Raw genomic sequence first — 17,526 nt, 5'->3', positions numbered from 1 at the left:
TCCATCGGTTTACTTTGCAAAAAGTGTGATGAATTTGAATCATGCCTGTCTTATGGAATGATGGGTGCCATGGTGGCACAGTGCTTAGCTCTGTTGCCTCACAGTGCTAGGGCCACTTGTTTGGTTCCGGCTTGGGTCAGTGTCTGTGCGGAGTCTGTACTTTCTCCCCGTTTATGCGTGGATTTCTGCTGGGTGGTCCAGTTTCCTGCACAGTCCGAAAAGGCATGCCGGTAATGTGCACTGGCCAGGCTAAATTCTCCCTCAGTGTCCCCGAACAGACGGTATAGTGTGGCGACTCAGGGATTTTACAGTGACTTCATTGCAGTGTTAATGTAAGCCTACTTGTGACATTAATAAATGAACTACAAACCTTAAATCTTCCAGCAAATAAGGAGAATGTCATAAATGTTCAGAAAGATAGTAATTATTTTCACCAATGACCATCCATTCGCAATTTAATAAATGCATTCACCAATTCTCATTCATTCACAAAGGTTAGTCTATTTAAAATTACTTGATGGAAGGTGGGCGACTGTCTAAGCTATAATTTAATAGAGTCAAAGTTTCGAGTCGGGATGACCCTTTTTTTTTATTTGGGGGAAATTGAAGAGGGTGAGGACATTGGGAAATGATGAGCTGGAAAGGGATTAGGATATAGTTAGCGATTGAGATGTTGATTAGGTTAGTTAGCATGGAGAAGTTGATGATTTTTGGGATCGGTATGTAAATTGATGCAACTTGTGTGTGGCTCGAAATCGTGCATATAATTAAACAGTATCTATTTGAACTATTCCCATTTCACAGGAAAGTTATGCAGCTTCTCTGACACCTTGTTAGAAACAATGATGATCTCTCCAACGCATCAGGAATACTCTGCCGAAGCGTCATCCAGACTCGAAACGTTGGCTCTATTCTGTCTCCACAGATGCTGTCAGACCTGCTGAGATTTTCCAGCATTTTCTGTTTGTTTCCAGTATTTCCTTCTATACAACTTTGCTTTGAATAATTTATTGATATTAACATTTATTGACACCTTTTTGTCACCAAGGATAAAATCTGTCCCAGAATTCAATTGGAAATTGAATGAATACAGACCGAGGATCATGAGTAGCTACCCAGCAGTCTCTGCGCTTTAAACTCCTGAATCATAACTGGTGTGATGATTTCCAAAGTAATCATACAAATTAAACTACCTGCACCAAATATGATTTTACTGAATCTTTAAATCCCGATCCATTATTACACAGTTTTGGGAAATAATGTAACACTTGTAGTTGTCCAGTGAGTTTCACAATATATCTGTTGCCACATTATTTATTTTACAGCCTGTTACCTTCACTAATTTGGGGGAGGGCATGGTGAGTGATTTGCTGCACATGTTTCAAATATTACAATCCTCCCTCCTCAGCCAAATCATGTTCTCTCTTTCGATCTTGGATATGAATATTCAGCATCAGCAGAGAAATGAACCATCCGTGCGGCAGGAAAATCCCCTCTTCTTTTCGTGAGGATCAGCTTGCTCGCTCCCTAGAAACTAGGGTTGTATTTCTCCCAGAACCTCTGGAAGTATTGACGTTATTAGACTGACAGAAATGGGATAAAGGAGCTGTTTCAATTTATGGACCAGTGAAGTACAAATATGGGAATGTAGAACAACATATTTCAGTACCATTTAACAATGCATCTATCAATCCATTCACTGATTCCTCAATCAAAATATTCAGGCATCCAACTGTCATTCGTCCAACTATCATTCATTCAACTGTCATTCATTCCTGCATCAAGACAGTCATTCATTTTTTGTTTGTGCAGATGGTGACGTAATATCAATTTAATTGGCCCAGTGATCCAGAGGCCCAGGACAATGATGTGGGGATAGGGATTTAAATCGGAGCATTGCAGCTGATGGAATTTGAATTCAATTAATAAATATGGAATACATTCTAATGGCCATGCTAAATTGCCCCTTAGTATCCAAAGATGTTCAGATTAGGTGGATTGGTCATGGTAAATGTGTGGGGCTATGGGGCATGGGTAGGGGAAAGGGTTTGGCTCAGATACTCTGTCAGAGATTCGGTGCAGACTCGATGGGCAATTTTTGAGAGGTTGAATCAACGGCAAGTGTTGCCCATGAAGCTATTAGTTGTGGTTGTATATTGTCGTTTTCTGTGTCATGAATGAGACCGAGGAATTTTTGTTGGAGAGCCTAGTTCCCCCAAATCTTGTAGTCTCTGCTCTGATGCTAGTGTCGAATGTCTTATTTAGATTCAGGAAGGTATGGTTATGATACGTATATCTTCCAACACCAACACAACACTGTGCTTCAGGTTAATCCCGGTCTTCAAGCAGATGAGTAACCAAATTGTCATCCTATCAAAGGCCTTTCCCATGATGCTATGATTGAGATACAGCTGCAGATGTTGCCGCCTCTTCTGTCGACCTTGTCTTCGGATAGTGTGATGCTTTTGAATTATGAGTCTCCTGTGGAACGGAACCTATCTTCTGGCAGAGAAAGAGAAGGTCATAAATGTTCAGAAAGTTGGTATTTATTTTCACCAATTGCCATCCATTCACAAAGTTACACAATTTTGTTCATAAGTTATCATCCATTCATAAACATTAATCGTTTAAGTTTTAATTTAATGGATACGTGCGTTGCTGGCTCAGTCAGCATTTGTTGCCCATACCTAATTGCCCTTAGTGAGCTGGTGGTGAACTACCTTCTTGAATTGCTGCAGAACCGGTGGTGCTGGTACCCACACTGTGCTGTTGCAGAGGGACTTCTAGGATTTCGATTCAGCGATAGTGAAGGAAGGACGATATATTTCCAAGTCAGGTATATGACTGACTTGGAGGGGAATTTATAGATGATATTCCCTGGTAATTGTTACCCCTGTCCTTCCAGATGGTAGGTGTCGTGTGGTTGGAAGGTGTTGCGTAAGGAGTTTCGGTGAGTTTCGGAAGTGAAACTTGTAGATGGTACATAATGCTGCTCTCTGTGGTGGAGGGACTGAGCATTTGCAAATGCTGTGCCAGTCCAGCCGGCGGCTTTGTCCTGAATGGTATGAAGATTCTTGAATTTTGTTTGAGCTGCACTTACTCAAGCAAGTGGAGAGAACCCTTTTACTCTCCTGACTTGTGTCGTGTAGGTGGTGCACAGGTTTGGGGAGTCAGGAGGTGGGTTACTCAAAGCAGGCTGACCTGATATTCTAGCCGGAGCATTTATATACCTAGTTAATGCAGCGATTATAATGCAGCAGATGGAGTATAACGTTGACAAGTGTGAGGTTATCCGCTTTGGAAGGAATAATAGTAAAATGGACTATTATTTATATGGTGAAAAATTACAACATGCTCCTGTACAGAGGGACCTGGGGGTCCTTGTGCATGAATCGCAAAAACTCAGTTTGCAGGTGCAGCAGGTGATCAAGAAGGCAAATGGAATGTTGGCCTTTATTGCGAAGGGGATGGAGTATAAAAGCAGGGAGGTCTTGCTGAAGTTGTACAAGGTACTGGTGAGGCCGCAACTAGAGTACTGTGTGCAATTTTATTCCCCTTATTTGCGGAAGGATATATTGGCTTTGGAGGGAGTACAGAGAAGGTTCACCAGGTTGATACCAGAGATGAGGGGGTTAGCTTATGAGGAGAGATTGTGTAGATTGGGCCTGTACTCGTTGGAGTTTAGAAGGCTGAGGGGAGATCTTATAGAGACATATAAGATAATGAAGTGGCTAGACAGGGTAGAGGCAGAGAGATTCTTTCCACTTAGAAAGGAAACAAGAACTAGAGGACACAGTCTCAAAATAAGGGGGAGTCAGTTTAGAACAGAGTTGAGGGGCAACTTCTTCTCTCAGAGGGTAGTGAATCTCTGGAATTCTCTGCCCATTGAAGCAGTGGAGGCTACCTCGTTAAATATGCTGAAGTCACAGGTAGATAGATCTCTGATCAATAAGGGAATTAAGGGTTATGGGGAGCGGGCAGGTAAGTGGAACTAAACCACTATCAGATCAGCCATGGTCTTATTGAATGGCGGGGCAGGCTCGAGGGGCTTGATGGCCTACTCCTGCTCCTATTTCTTATGTTCTTATGTTCTTATTAGCCAATGGTAACCCCGCCGATGTTTATAGTGGGTGATTCAGTACCATAATATCATTGAGTGACAAGGGGCAATGGGTCGGTTCTCCCTTTTTGGAGATGATCATTGCCTGGCGTCAATATTACCAACAACCTTCAATTCACAAAAATATATTAATATTTCACCAATTATTGTCAGTATTTTATTTGATGCAAATATAATTGCAGTTTATGAAACTGCAGATTCAAATGTATTGAGATAACATTGGCCTTTCTGTCACGAAAGAAACAAATCTGCCCCAGAATTCAGCGGGAAATTGAATTAAATCAGCCAAATAGTAGCAGCTACCCAGCAGCCTCTGCGCTTTATTAACAAGTAATGACCTCATCATCACACAGAAACTCCTGATATATAACTGGAGTGTGTGACCATTTTAAAAATGACTGTACAACTGAAAGTATCTGTATCTAATGTGAATTTATAGACGCTTAAAATCCCGATTCATTTTTACAAAGTTCTGGCAAGTAATTTAAAACTTCAAGCTGTCCAGTGAGTTTCACAATATTGTAGTTGCCACATCGTTTATTTTTTAGCGTATTATCTTCACTAATTTGGGTGATGATCTGTTGAGTGATTTTGTTGCACTAGGAAGGCCACATGTTCCAAATATTACAATCTTCCCTCATCAACCTAATCATGTTCCCTCTTTCCATCTTGCATTTGGAGATTCACCATCAGCAGGGGGGGGGGGGGGGGGGGAAATCAGACTACTCTTAGTGACGTTCAATTCATTTGTTCCGCATGTCCCTGGGATGGAATTCACCCAGAAAATCTGGAAGGATTAAAGGTTGTGGACTGACACAATTGTAATAAAGGACCAGCCTCGATTTTTGAAGTAGTAAAACACAAGTGTGCGAATGTGGAACAACAAATGTCAGGACCAGCTATCATCACATCCATCAGTCCATTCACTGATTCCTCGATGAAAACATTCAGGCAGCCAACTATCGTTCATCCCTGCATCAACACAGGCATTTATTTATTTCTTGTGTCGATGGTGGCGGAATATTAATGCCAGTGGAGCAGTAATCCAGAGGCCCAGGCCAGTGATGTGTGAACACGAGATTAATTCCGACCATGGCAGCTGGTGGAATTTGATTTCAATCAATAAATCTGGATTCATATTTGCAGCGACCAGATGAACCTCTCTGATTCCCCAATCAAAGAAATCTGCCATCCCTACTTAGTCTCACCAGGGTGTGACTCCAGACGGACAGCAGTATGCGTAACTGGGCAATGCCTTCTGAAATGTCCTAACACACCACTCAGTTCAAAATAAATTAAGCACAGGAAACAAATGTTGGTCTTTCCAGAGACTCCCACGTCCCATGGAAGAAAAAAGTGAAATAAAACACAAGCATACATGTTTATGTATTATAAAATGTATCACCTCTCTGAATCAACTCTCACAATCTGCCTGTGTTTATTTTTATCCATCGTTCACAGTATTTTGTTGTGTTGGAGAGATCATCATTGTTGCGAACAAGGTGCCAGAGAAGCTGGAAACTTTCTTTTCCAAAGAAATGGGAAGCATTTATATAGGTTTACAACTTAAACAATAATTAACTTGCCTCCAGTACTGTTGCTGGGCAGATTTGTTTATAAATAGGCCCCATTGACAATGCTAAGAGTTTGAAGTTGGCTTGCAGCCAAGCGCTCAGTGCTGAGGAAACAGATCTTTGAGTTTCTGAACAAACACCCTCAGATGCTTCCTGTAAATATCTTCGGGTATTTGGCAGCAGGTTGGACTGCTGCCAAATACTGCGTGGGACAGATTAACGTGAATCTGTAAGAATAAAATGGGACTTAGCCAGTTCTATAATAAATGTTTGATTCCCACAAGAAAGACACGTTTTAAATGGTATTCTCAGCAAATATTTGAAATGAATGCACTGTTCATTATGTGATTAAACAGTATCGGAAACTAGTAAATTGGCTAGGTGCTATTTCATTTGTATAACTTCCAAATAAATGTCGTTCCAACAATTAAATCCACGTTGTGAGCAACTTCATGAAGTGCACGAAAGAGATTTTGATGTCCCCAATCCCTCAGTCCAATGAGATCAGTGTAATGGCCCAAAATTAAAATAATTAAAAGTAAAAGAAAGTCATATAACTGCCTTGAACAGCGCGGATTCCTGGAATATTCTCAGTGTTCTACACCTCTTTAAAAAGACAACGTCAATTATACGTGATTGGCACCATGTTCTGTTGTGCAGCATAACCTGATTTCGATTATTTAACAGTCCCTCTCATAGCTGCCAATGAGTGAAGAAATGACCAGTTCATAACCTGGTTCAGTGGAAGATAAAACATTTACTCTTGTGATATTGTGCAAAATGCCGCAAAGTCCTGATATCCTGTGTTCCCACGACGAATGAATGTTAGACAGCGGTGGCCAATAAAATGAGCTGTAATGATTGGGATGCTGAAGGAGAACTTTCCTGATCGCCGTGTTGGTTCTGATTCATTAATTTCTCTGTCCAAATCGATTTCAATTTTATGTATCTCTGTCAACTCAATTAATTATAAGTCAACCATGTTTCTTTCACTGTTAATTTTCACAGGGTGAAGGAGCTGTTGGGGAAATATGAGGTGTAACATTGTATCATATGAGGAGTTTCTTTTTTCAATTCATTCATGGACGGCACGGTGGCATAGTTGCTAGCACTGCTGCCGCACAACGCAAGGGACCCGGATTCAATTCCCGGTTTGGATCTGCGTGGAGTCTCTGTCTGTGTGGAGTCTGCACGTCCTCCAATTGTCTGCCTATTTACTCACACGGTCCGAAGATGCGCCGCTTAGGTTGATTGGCGATGATAAATTCTTCCATGATGCCAAGGGAATTAGCAGCGAATATACGTGGGGTGATGGGGATAGGGCCTCAGTGGGAATGTTGTCGGTGCAGGCCGAATGGGCCAAATGGCCTCCTTCTGCTCTGTAGGGATTCTATGGACATGGATGCCACTGGATGGTCAGCATTTATTGCCCACTCCTTGTCCGAGGGCAGTTGAGAGCCAACCACATTGCTGTGGCTCTGGAATGACATGTAGGCCAGCCAGGCAAGGACTGCAGATTTCCTTCTCTAAAGGACATTACTGAAGACAATCGACAATGATATCATGGTCATAAGTAGATTCCTAAGTCCAGACGTTTTTACTGAATTTAAATTCCACCATCTGTCGTGGCGGGATTCGAAGCCGGATCCTGAGAACATTAGTTGAGTTTGTGGATTAATTGTGTAGCGATAATAACACTAAGCCATTGCTTCCCTTTTTGCTTATATCCGGTCCCAAATTACACGGATAGCTATCCACACCTGAAATACAATCATCCCAGCATGTAGTTACATAAATCGATAATAATTCCTCTCATGAATTATTATTTTGCTGCAATGTGTTAGAGACACAGAATTATTGCAAATCTGACTGACGTCTTTACCCTGATAAGATAATGTCACCTTGTTTATGTCTATTCCCTTGTGAAGGGGTGCAGAAATGAAGGTATTTAATTTACAATGAAATTGTTTCTTTTATATAACAGATAATCAAATGCAATTTCACCCCTTGGACTTACAGAGACATTACAATGGATCTCAATCTTACTGCCTCAGTATTAGTCTGTTTCTGGAATGTTCCAGTGTCAGCAATCAATTCACCGGGAGTAATCCTCGGTATTTTTGATAAATTTTATTTGATTTCATTTGATTTATTATTATCACACATATTACTACACAGTGAAAGTTATTGTTTCGTGTTCACTATATAGACAGAGCATAATGTACATAGGGAAGAAAGGGAGAGAGTATAGAATGTAATGTTACAGTCATAGCTAGGGTGTAGAAAAGGATCAACTTAATGCGAGGTTGGTCCATTCAAAAGTCTGAATGCAGCAGGAAAGAAACTGTTTTAAACTCGGTTTATAAATGTCCTCAAGCTTTTGCATCATCGCGATGGAAAAAGGCGAGAGAGTATGTCCGGGGTGCGTGGTGTTGTTTTTACATGTTTTTCTTTCATATTTGTAAAAGTGTCTAATCAGATATTGTGTTGGCTCAGCCAGAGGCAGAAACCGGGCGTCCCTGAGGCTCCCTGAGACTGACCTGGAAAGCCATCGCGTGGCTTTACCCATGGCAGCAACTGGGTGTCTGGGTCAGACAGGTCCCTGGACAGTGTTTGTAGTATCTTAGGAATGTAAGAACTAGGAGCTGAAGTAGGCCAACTGGCGCCTCGATCCTGCTCCGCCATTGAATAAGATCATGGCCTACCTTTTTGTGGACTCGGCTCCACTTATCAGCCTGCACACCATAACCCTTAATTACTTTACTGTTCAGAAATGTATTTTTCCTTGCCTTAAAAGCATTCAATGAGGTAGCCTCCACTGCTTCACTGGGCAGGGAATTCCACAGATTCACAATCCATTGTGTGAAGAATTTCCTCCTCAACTGAGTGCTAAATCTGCTCCTCCTTATTTTGAGGCTATGCCCCCTAGTTCTGGTTTCACCTGCCAGTGGAAACTCGGGCGGCACGGTAGCACAGTGGTTAGCACTGCTGCTTCACAGCTCCAGGTTCCCGGGTTCGATTCCCGGCTCGGGTCACTGTCTGTGTGGAGTTTGCACATTCTCCTCGTGTCTGCGTGGGTTTCCTCCGGGTGCTCCGGTTTCCTCCCACAGTCCAAAGATGTGCGGGTTAGGTTGATTAGCCAGGTTAAAAAAATTGCCCCTTTGAGTCCTGGGATGTGTAGGTTAGTGGGATTAGCGGGTAAAATATGTGGGGGTAGGGCCTGGGTGGGATTGTGGTCGGTGCAGACTCGATGGGCCGAATGGCCTCCTTCTGCACTGTAGGGTTTCTATGATTCTATGAACTTCCCCGCTTCTATCTTATTAATTCCCTTCCTAATCTTGTATGCTTCTATAAGATTCTCCCGGCACTCTTCTGAATTCCAATGACTATATGTTCAAAATCTCTGAATTTCTTCATTTCCAGTTATTACATCCCCCTTGTCATCATCTAAAGGACCAATGTTTACTTTAGCCACTCTTTCTTTTTGCTTTATATATTTGTAGAAACATTTGATATCTGTTTTTATATTCTAAGCTAGTTTACTTTCATCATCCATCTTACTTTTCCTTATAGCTTTCTTCGTGGCTTTCTGTTGACCTTTAAAGATTTCCAAATGCTCTATTTTCCCACTAATCTTTGCCACTTTGTATCTTGTGTAATGAATGTTCAAAAAGTTTCTATTAATTTTGAATCAACTGTTAATATTCTTAAAATAAACGCTATTTTGATTTGAAACAGATCAATAAGTGACGGTTTATGGTTTTGCTGCCATGAACATTTCATTGTAAACAGTGAGGTGTTTATGTAAATAAATACAGAAATAGAAATCCCAGATTAGATTGTTGACTGACAAAAACACAACAAATATTTCCCCACCAACACAGCACAGAAATAGAGTCAAACATGCAAATCAATCAACGGATTCCAGTAACGATTGTTTTTCAATATTATTGAAAGCTATGATTTTAAATTACATGAGGAAAAACGTCATGATGATATCTATGTCCAGAATTAGGAAAACATCCCTCTGATCCCGAAATATAATGACACGGCAAATGTATTCATTGAAATTTCCTGTTTCATCTCTCTGTCTTTCTCCTGTCTGTTTCAGTGTCTGATCTCCCCACAATGGTTCGTCGCCTTCACTCCACAACATGAAGTCAATATCATCTACCCAATGTGTTCTCTCAGCCGGAGTTATAGACTTCTAAAATAATTTAACTCAATGAATTGGAATCTGTGAAGGAGCTTTACTCTAAAAGGTCTCTTGAGCATTCTTTGATCTCGGAATATTTGATACATTTTCCTCTGTGTCTAACATCGGCTGTACCTGGTGATAAGGATTCAATGTGGCAGTACCAAAGGATCTGTCCCCATATTTAGCCGCTGCTGTCCCTGTCTTTGGAATATTTACTCTGCATCTAAATTCACTGTACCTTCCTTTTGAATGTTTGATATGACTTTGTCAAGGAAGATTTAATCCGTATCTCATCTCTGCTGTACCTGACCTGGGTGTGTTTTATGGCACTATGTAGACAGCTCTTTTCCCTGTACCTAACAGTAATTTAAATCTGCCTCCCGAATCTCTGAAGGAAGAGTGCAGAAGAGGTTTAACGTAGAAGAGAGTTCATGCTCTTTCTGCCTTCATTTTGTTTGAGCAGACTTTGTAGAGGGAGTTTCACTCTCTTTCTAGACAGTATACTGTTCTGGGAATGTTTGATTTGGATAGTATAGAGCGAGATTCACTTTGTATGTAACTCATGCTATTCCTGCCTTGGGAGGGTTTAATTTGGCAATGCAGAGGGAACTTTGCATTCTGCAGCTAACACCATGTTACTCCTGTCCTGTAAGCTTTTGATGGGATAGTCGGCCGTCTCTACAAATGTCATGGGGATTGAACCAGTCTCTTTATATTACAGTAAATTTACCCTCTGTCAGCTTATATTATGAGGCCATACCTTTGTTGATTTTTCACTGGACCCTAACTATTTTTATATTGCACGTAGAATATTATATTGCCTGTCTCTACTCATATGAAACTGGATGTTGTATCTGTTTATACTAAATTGGACGCTGTTATACGTTATATTATACGTTACCATATTTCTGTTCATTTTAAGCGAGACGTTGTCTCTGTTTATATTAATATAGACCTATCTCTATTTGCATTAAACTAGATGCAGTCTTATTTCTGCAATTGACCCTGTCCACGTTTATATTGTATTGGACATGGTCTCAGTTTTTACTGCACTGGACAATGCCAGTAATGAGGGAAGTGGTTGGGGGAATACAATTCTCTGCAAACTTTATGAGGTTTTGGGCACGGGAAAAGAAGAAGCGATATCTGAAATCTACTTCTGCTGACTGCATTGAAAATGGATACCAAGCCCTGTGCAGCATGCGTTGTCAATAAAGAACAAACAACAAAGAAAATCACCGCACAGGGAAAGGCCCGTCGGCCCTCCAAGACTGCACCAACCAAATACTGTCGATCCAATACTGCCCGTTTCTGGATCTTGCCTGATAGCAATGTTTTTATCCCAATATGTTATCTCTTCTACTCGCAGAATCGTGTAGTAATACAGACATAATTCAAACAGAGACATAGTTAAGTGCAGGAATAACACTGACACAGTCTAGTGAAATATATACAGGGTCAGGATCAAATATTACATATCCAGAGAGAGTGTCTCGTGCAATATAAACTGAATTTCGATCTAGCAGAGTATTAACAGAACCAGGCTGTATTTTAATATAAACAGGGGCCAGATCCAACAAAATAGAAATGAGTTAGTGCCGAGTGCCATGTGAGGATGGTCAAATGCCAAATTCCAATGACAGCCACATCCCATGAAAGAAACATTTAAAAAAATGACATTGCCAAGGAAAAGAAAACTGAGACAGTGTCTAGCGCAGTTTTACTGATATAGGAGCTTATGCGACATGAACTGAGACAGCGCCGAGTAATTAATGATACTGGACCGAGATTTTTATGAACTGCGATGCAGCCAAGTGCATTAGTAATAATTATAGGACTGAGACAGGTTTAAACTGAAACAAAGTCCAGTGTGTTAGTGATAATTACTGATATAGTACCTTGACTGATATAAACTTATACTGAGCCCACTTCATTCGTAGTAGTTGTTGATAAAGGAACTAGACTGATGCACACTGAGATTCGGACAATGCAGCAATTAGGAGGTATTGCAAAGTACAATAAAACTGAGACATGACATAGCCTTAAATAACCAAATACATGGACTGGTGCAGCATTAACTTAAAAAGGACTTGGATTATTAAAATCTCATGAACGACTAGCAAAATAACTGTGACAGAACCATATGTAATGCATGAAGACAGTATTTCCAGTTTAGTGCACAGAGGTAAATGTTCTGAGGCAGTAAGAATTAAGACACGGCCTCTTGTCAGATTAGCAGGGACATGGCTAAGTGCAGCCGTAACTTAGAAATTATAATATTAACAGGGCCTTTGCTCCGTACATGAACAGCTGATATTGACCCGAGTGCAGCAAAAAAACGTAGATAGGACCTCCTGGAATGTGATCCAGGCAGAACCTAGTGTAACACGGACAGAGTCAGAGGTGAGTTGAATATAAGCAGAGATATGAGATTTTTAACATTACTTCATGGGATTCTGACGTCACTGACAGTCAACTGTTGTTGCCAAACCATAATTTCCTTTGAGAATATGTTGGCAAGCTTTGGGAAGCTGGTGGGTGGGGTGTTCTTCGAGACAGATACTTTTTCCAGAATGGCATGGAGCTTTTTGAGTGGCACAAGTTAGGCAAGTAGAGAATATTCAATCATTTATGTTGGAACAGACTTGATGGGCAGAAGGGCCTGTTCATGTGCTGTACTGTTCTTTGTTCATATTCCTGCCTTTTGCCTGGTAGATGATGGATAGGGTTTGGAAATTCAGGAGGTGAGCTATTCGCCGAAGAACCCCTGGCATCTCACCTGCTCTTGTAGCCACATGATTTAAATGCCTGCTCCAGTTCAGATTTTCACGAAGTATAATGCCCAGGATGTTGATAGTGAGGGATTCTGCGCTAGTAATGTTACTTAGTGTCAGGGGGAGATGGTTGGAATCTCCCTTACTGGAGAGGGTCATTGCCTGCCACTTGTGTGGCATTAATGTTACTTGTCACTCAATAGCCCAAGACTGAATGTTTTCTAAGTCTTGCTTCATATGGACACAGACTGTGTCAGTACCTGAGGAGTCGGGACTGGTGCTGAACTTTGTTCAATCATCAGTGAACATCCCACATATGAACTTTGATGATGGCTGAAGCTTGGGGCTTTGTCACTAACCTGAAGAGTTCCTGCAAAGCCGTGTGACTGAGAGGACTGACCATTAAGAACCACAACCATCTTCCTTTGTGTTCCAGCCAGTGGACTGTTTCCCCCTGATTCCCATTAACTGCAGTTTCGCTCGGGCTCCTTGATGCGACAAACGGTCAAATGTTGCGTCGATGTCAAGGGCACGCAACCTCTCTTCACCTTTTAATTTAAAATTTGTGTCTATATTTGGACTCATTTTAAATCATTTCTGGAGTCGAGTGATCCTGGCGGAACAAAAATTGGGCATCTTGGTTTGCGTGTGTTTTGTGAAATATATCATGTTTGACAGAAATTAATTTCAAAATGATCACTTGCATCCTTCCATTTACACTACATGATGGACACACAATAAACACATCCAATTCAGATTGGCTTCCTTGACATATGTCACCTTTTCTGATGATTGAAGAGGACAATTTTTGAAAGGTTAGTTCTGCCACAAGTGCTGCCCATTAAGCTACCATTTGTCATTGTGTGTTATCGTTTTTGTATCATGAATGGATACTTTGGTGTAGAGCCAGTTATCACCAAAATCCTATAGTCCTTGCCGTGCTGACGGCGTTGAATGTCTTAGCGAGATTGATCAAAGTACGTTAAAGATATGGACATATGGAACATGGAGAAGTTGTTGGCTGGAGTAAATCTTCCAACACAATCACTACACTGCACATCAGGAACACCCGGTCTGCAAGTAGATTATGTATTTCAAGTGTGACCCTAGCAAAGATCTTTCCCGTGATGCCATGACTGAGATATGTCTGTAGCTGGAGCAGTCTCTTCCATTGGCTTACTTTGCAAAAAGTGTGATGAATTTGAATCATGCATCTCTTGTGGAATGGTGGGTGCCAGGATGGCACAGTGGTTAGCTCTGTTGCCTCACATCGCTAGGGCCACAGGTTTGGTTCCCGGCTTGGGTCAGTGTCTGTGCGGTATCTTCACATTCTTCCCGTGTATGCGTGGATTTCCTCTGGGTGCTCCTCCCACAGTCCGAAAATGCATGCAGGTAGGGTGCACTGGCCAGGCTAAATTCTCCCTCGGTGTACCCGAACAGACGCCGCAACGTGGCGACTCGGGGATTTTCACAGTAACTTCATTGAAGTGTTAATGTAAGCCTACTTGTGACATTAATAAATAAACGTCAAACCTTAAATCTTCCAGCAGATAAGGAGAATGTCATAAATGTTCAGAAGAATAGTAATTATTTTCACCAACGACCATCCATTCACAATTTTTAAAAATGCATTCACCAGTTCTCATTCATTCATAAAGATTAGTATATTTAACATTACTTTATGGGAGGTGGGCGACACTTTCTAGGCCAGCATTTGTTCCCCATTGCTAATTGCATTCAGTAAAGTGGTGGTGACCTGCCTTGTTGAACCGCTGCAAAACCTGCAGAGTAGGTACTCCCATAGTGCTGTTCGGGAGGGTGCTCATGGATTCCGACCCAGCGACAGTATAGGAATGGTAACTTATGTTCAAGTGGGGTTGATGAGTGTCTTGGGGAGGGGGGGGGGGCGGTATTTCCAGGCGGGGTTATTCCATTTCATCAATTATCATCAAGTCATACAGATAAACAATTATTTCACCAATTATATTCAGCATTTTGATAAAAGCAAACTACTACGGATTCTGGAAACTGAAACAAAAACAATAAATTCTGGAAAATCTCAACAGGTCTGACAGCATCTGGGGAGAGAGAATAGAGCCAACATTTTGAGTCAGGATGACCAATTTTTATTTGGAGGAAATTGAAGTGGATGATGAAATTGGGAAATGATACGGTTGGATAGGGATTAGGAAGTTTTTTTTAGAATATAGTTAGTGATTGAGGCGTTGATTAGGTTAGTTAGGATGGAGAAGTTGAATATGATATTTGGGATCGATATCTGAATTGGTGTAACTTGTGTGCGGGTCGACATAGTGTATATCATTAAACAGTAACTACTTAAACTATTCCCATCTCACAGGAAAGTGATGCAGCTTCTATGACACCTTGTTAGAAACAATGATGATCTCTCCAACGCATCAGGAATACTCTGTCGAAGCGCCATCCAGACACGAAACGTTGGCTCCATTCTGTCTCCACAGAAGCTGTCAGACCTGCTGCGATTTTCCAGCATTTTCTGTTTGTTTTCAGTATTTCATTCTATACAACATACAATTGTAATTTGCTTCGTAGGATGTATTGATATTAACATTTATTGGCATCATGTTGGCCTTTTTGTCACCAAGGAATATAATCTGTCCCAGAATTCAGTGGGGAATGAAATTAATTCAGACCGTGCATAATGAACAGCGACCCAGCAGCCTCTGTTCTTCATTGACAAGTAATCACCTCATCATCACACAGAATGTCCTGATACATAGCTAGAGTGTGTGATGATTTTCAAAGTGATGATATAAATGAAACTACCTGTACCTCATGTGAAGTTACTGAATCTTTAAATCCCGATTCAGTATTACACTGTTTTGGGAAGTAATGTAACAATTGTTATTGTCCAGTGAGTCTCACAATATTTCTGTTGGTACCTTATTTACTTTTCACCCTGTTACCTTCACTAATTTAGGTGAGGGCATGTTGAGTGATTTGCTGTACGTCAAAGAACCACATGTTTCAAATATTACAATCCTCCCTCCTCAACCTAATCATGTTCACTCTTTTTATCTTGGATATGAAGATTCAGCATCAGCAGAGAAATGAACCATCCGAGCGGCAGGAATATCTCGTCCTTCTCTTCGTGAGGATTAGCTTGCTAACTCCCGATAAACTCGGGATGGATTTCACCCAGAGACTCTGGAAGAGTTGAAGGTATTAGACTGACACAAATGGAATAAAGGAGCTGATTCAATTTATGAAATAATCAAGCACAAATATGGGAATGTAGAACAGCATTTTTCAATGCCATCTCGCAACACATCCATCAATCCATTCACTGATTCCTCAATCAAAATATTCAGGCATCCAACTGTGATTCATCCAACTATCATTCATTCAACTGTCATTAATTCCTGCATCAAGACAGTCATTCATTTATTGTTTGCGCAGATGGTGACGTAATATTAATTTAATTGGCCCAGTGACCCAGAGGCCCAGGACAATGATGGGACAGGGACAGGGATTTAAATCGGAGCATTGCAGCTGGTGGAATTTGAATTCAATTAATAAATATGGAATACATTCTAATGGCGACCATAGAACCCTCTCTGATCCCCCAATGAGGGAAATCTGCCATCGCTACCTGGTCTCACAAGAATGTGACTCCAGACGGACACAAAATGGCTGACTCTTCAGAAGTGGCGTAGAAAACCATTCAGTTCAAGGGCATTTGGGACAGGCATAATGTGCTCGTCGTTCCACCAACTCAAACATCTCATGGAACGAGATAGGGAAAGAATACACAAACATACAAGTTCATGTATTACAACATGTATCGTCTCCCTGAGTCATCTCTCAGTCTGCCTGTAATTCTTTCGATCCATCCATGACAATATCCTGATGTGCTGGAAAAATCATCATTGTTGCTAACAGGGTGTCAGAGAAGCTGCATAAATTGTCTTTCTTGAGAGATGGGTAAAATCCATATAGACTTACAACTTAAAACATTAAATTGCCTCCAGTACTGTTGCTGGGTAGATTTCTTTATAAATAGGGCTCATTGACAATGTGAAGGGTTTGAAGTTGGCTTGCAGCCAAGCGGTCAGTACTGAGGAAGCAGATCTACTGCACAAACACCCCCAGATGCTTCCTGTCAATAACTTTGAGCATTTGACAGCAGGCTGGATTGCTGCCAAATACTGTGTGGGACAGATTAGCGTGAACCTGAATGGACAAAATGGGATTCAGCCATTTGAACAGTAAATGTTTCATTCCCACAAGAAAGACACATTTTAAATAGTAATCATTCTAATCAAATATTTTCATTCAATGTCCTGTTCATTATGTGAGTAAATAGCATCGCAAAACAGTAAAGTGACCAGATGTTTTTTCATTTGTATAACTTCCAAGTAAATGTCATTCCAATAATTAAAGTCTGTTTATTAACCACTTCATGAAATGCGAGAGAGATGTTGATGGTCCCAATTCCCCAGTCAATTGAGATCAGAGCAATGGCAAAAATGCATCGAAATAATATTAAAAGAACATCATCAAACTGACATGAACAACAGGGATTCCTGGAATATTCTGAAAGTTTTGCCCCCTATTTAAACAGCAGCGTCTCTTGTACCTGATTTACACCGTGTTCTATTGTACAGTATAATCTGATTTCCATTATTGAAGAGTTCCAATCATAGCTGCCAATGAGCGGAGAAATGATCAGGTCATAACCTGATTCAATGGAAGATAAAACATTTATTCTTGTGATATTGTGCAATGTGCAGCAAAGACCTGATATCTTGTGTTCCCAATACCAGAGAATGTTCGACAGCCGGTGGCCAATAGAGTGAGCTGCAATGATTTGGATGCTGA

General features: G+C 41.0%; 1 pseudogene; it reads right to left on the bottom strand.

The window, feature by feature from the left end:
- Positions 1–17,526, bottom strand: part of LOC144484496 (uncharacterized) — a 156,938-nt pseudogene that overhangs the window by 113,235 nt on the left and 26,177 nt on the right.

Source organism: Mustelus asterias, unplaced genomic scaffold (genome assembly GCF_964213995.1).
Source record: "Mustelus asterias unplaced genomic scaffold, sMusAst1.hap1.1 HAP1_SCAFFOLD_113, whole genome shotgun sequence".
In the NCBI taxonomy this organism is placed as follows: domain Eukaryota; kingdom Metazoa; phylum Chordata; class Chondrichthyes; order Carcharhiniformes; family Triakidae; genus Mustelus; species Mustelus asterias.
This window is presented reverse-complemented; position numbering and strand designations above follow the sequence as displayed.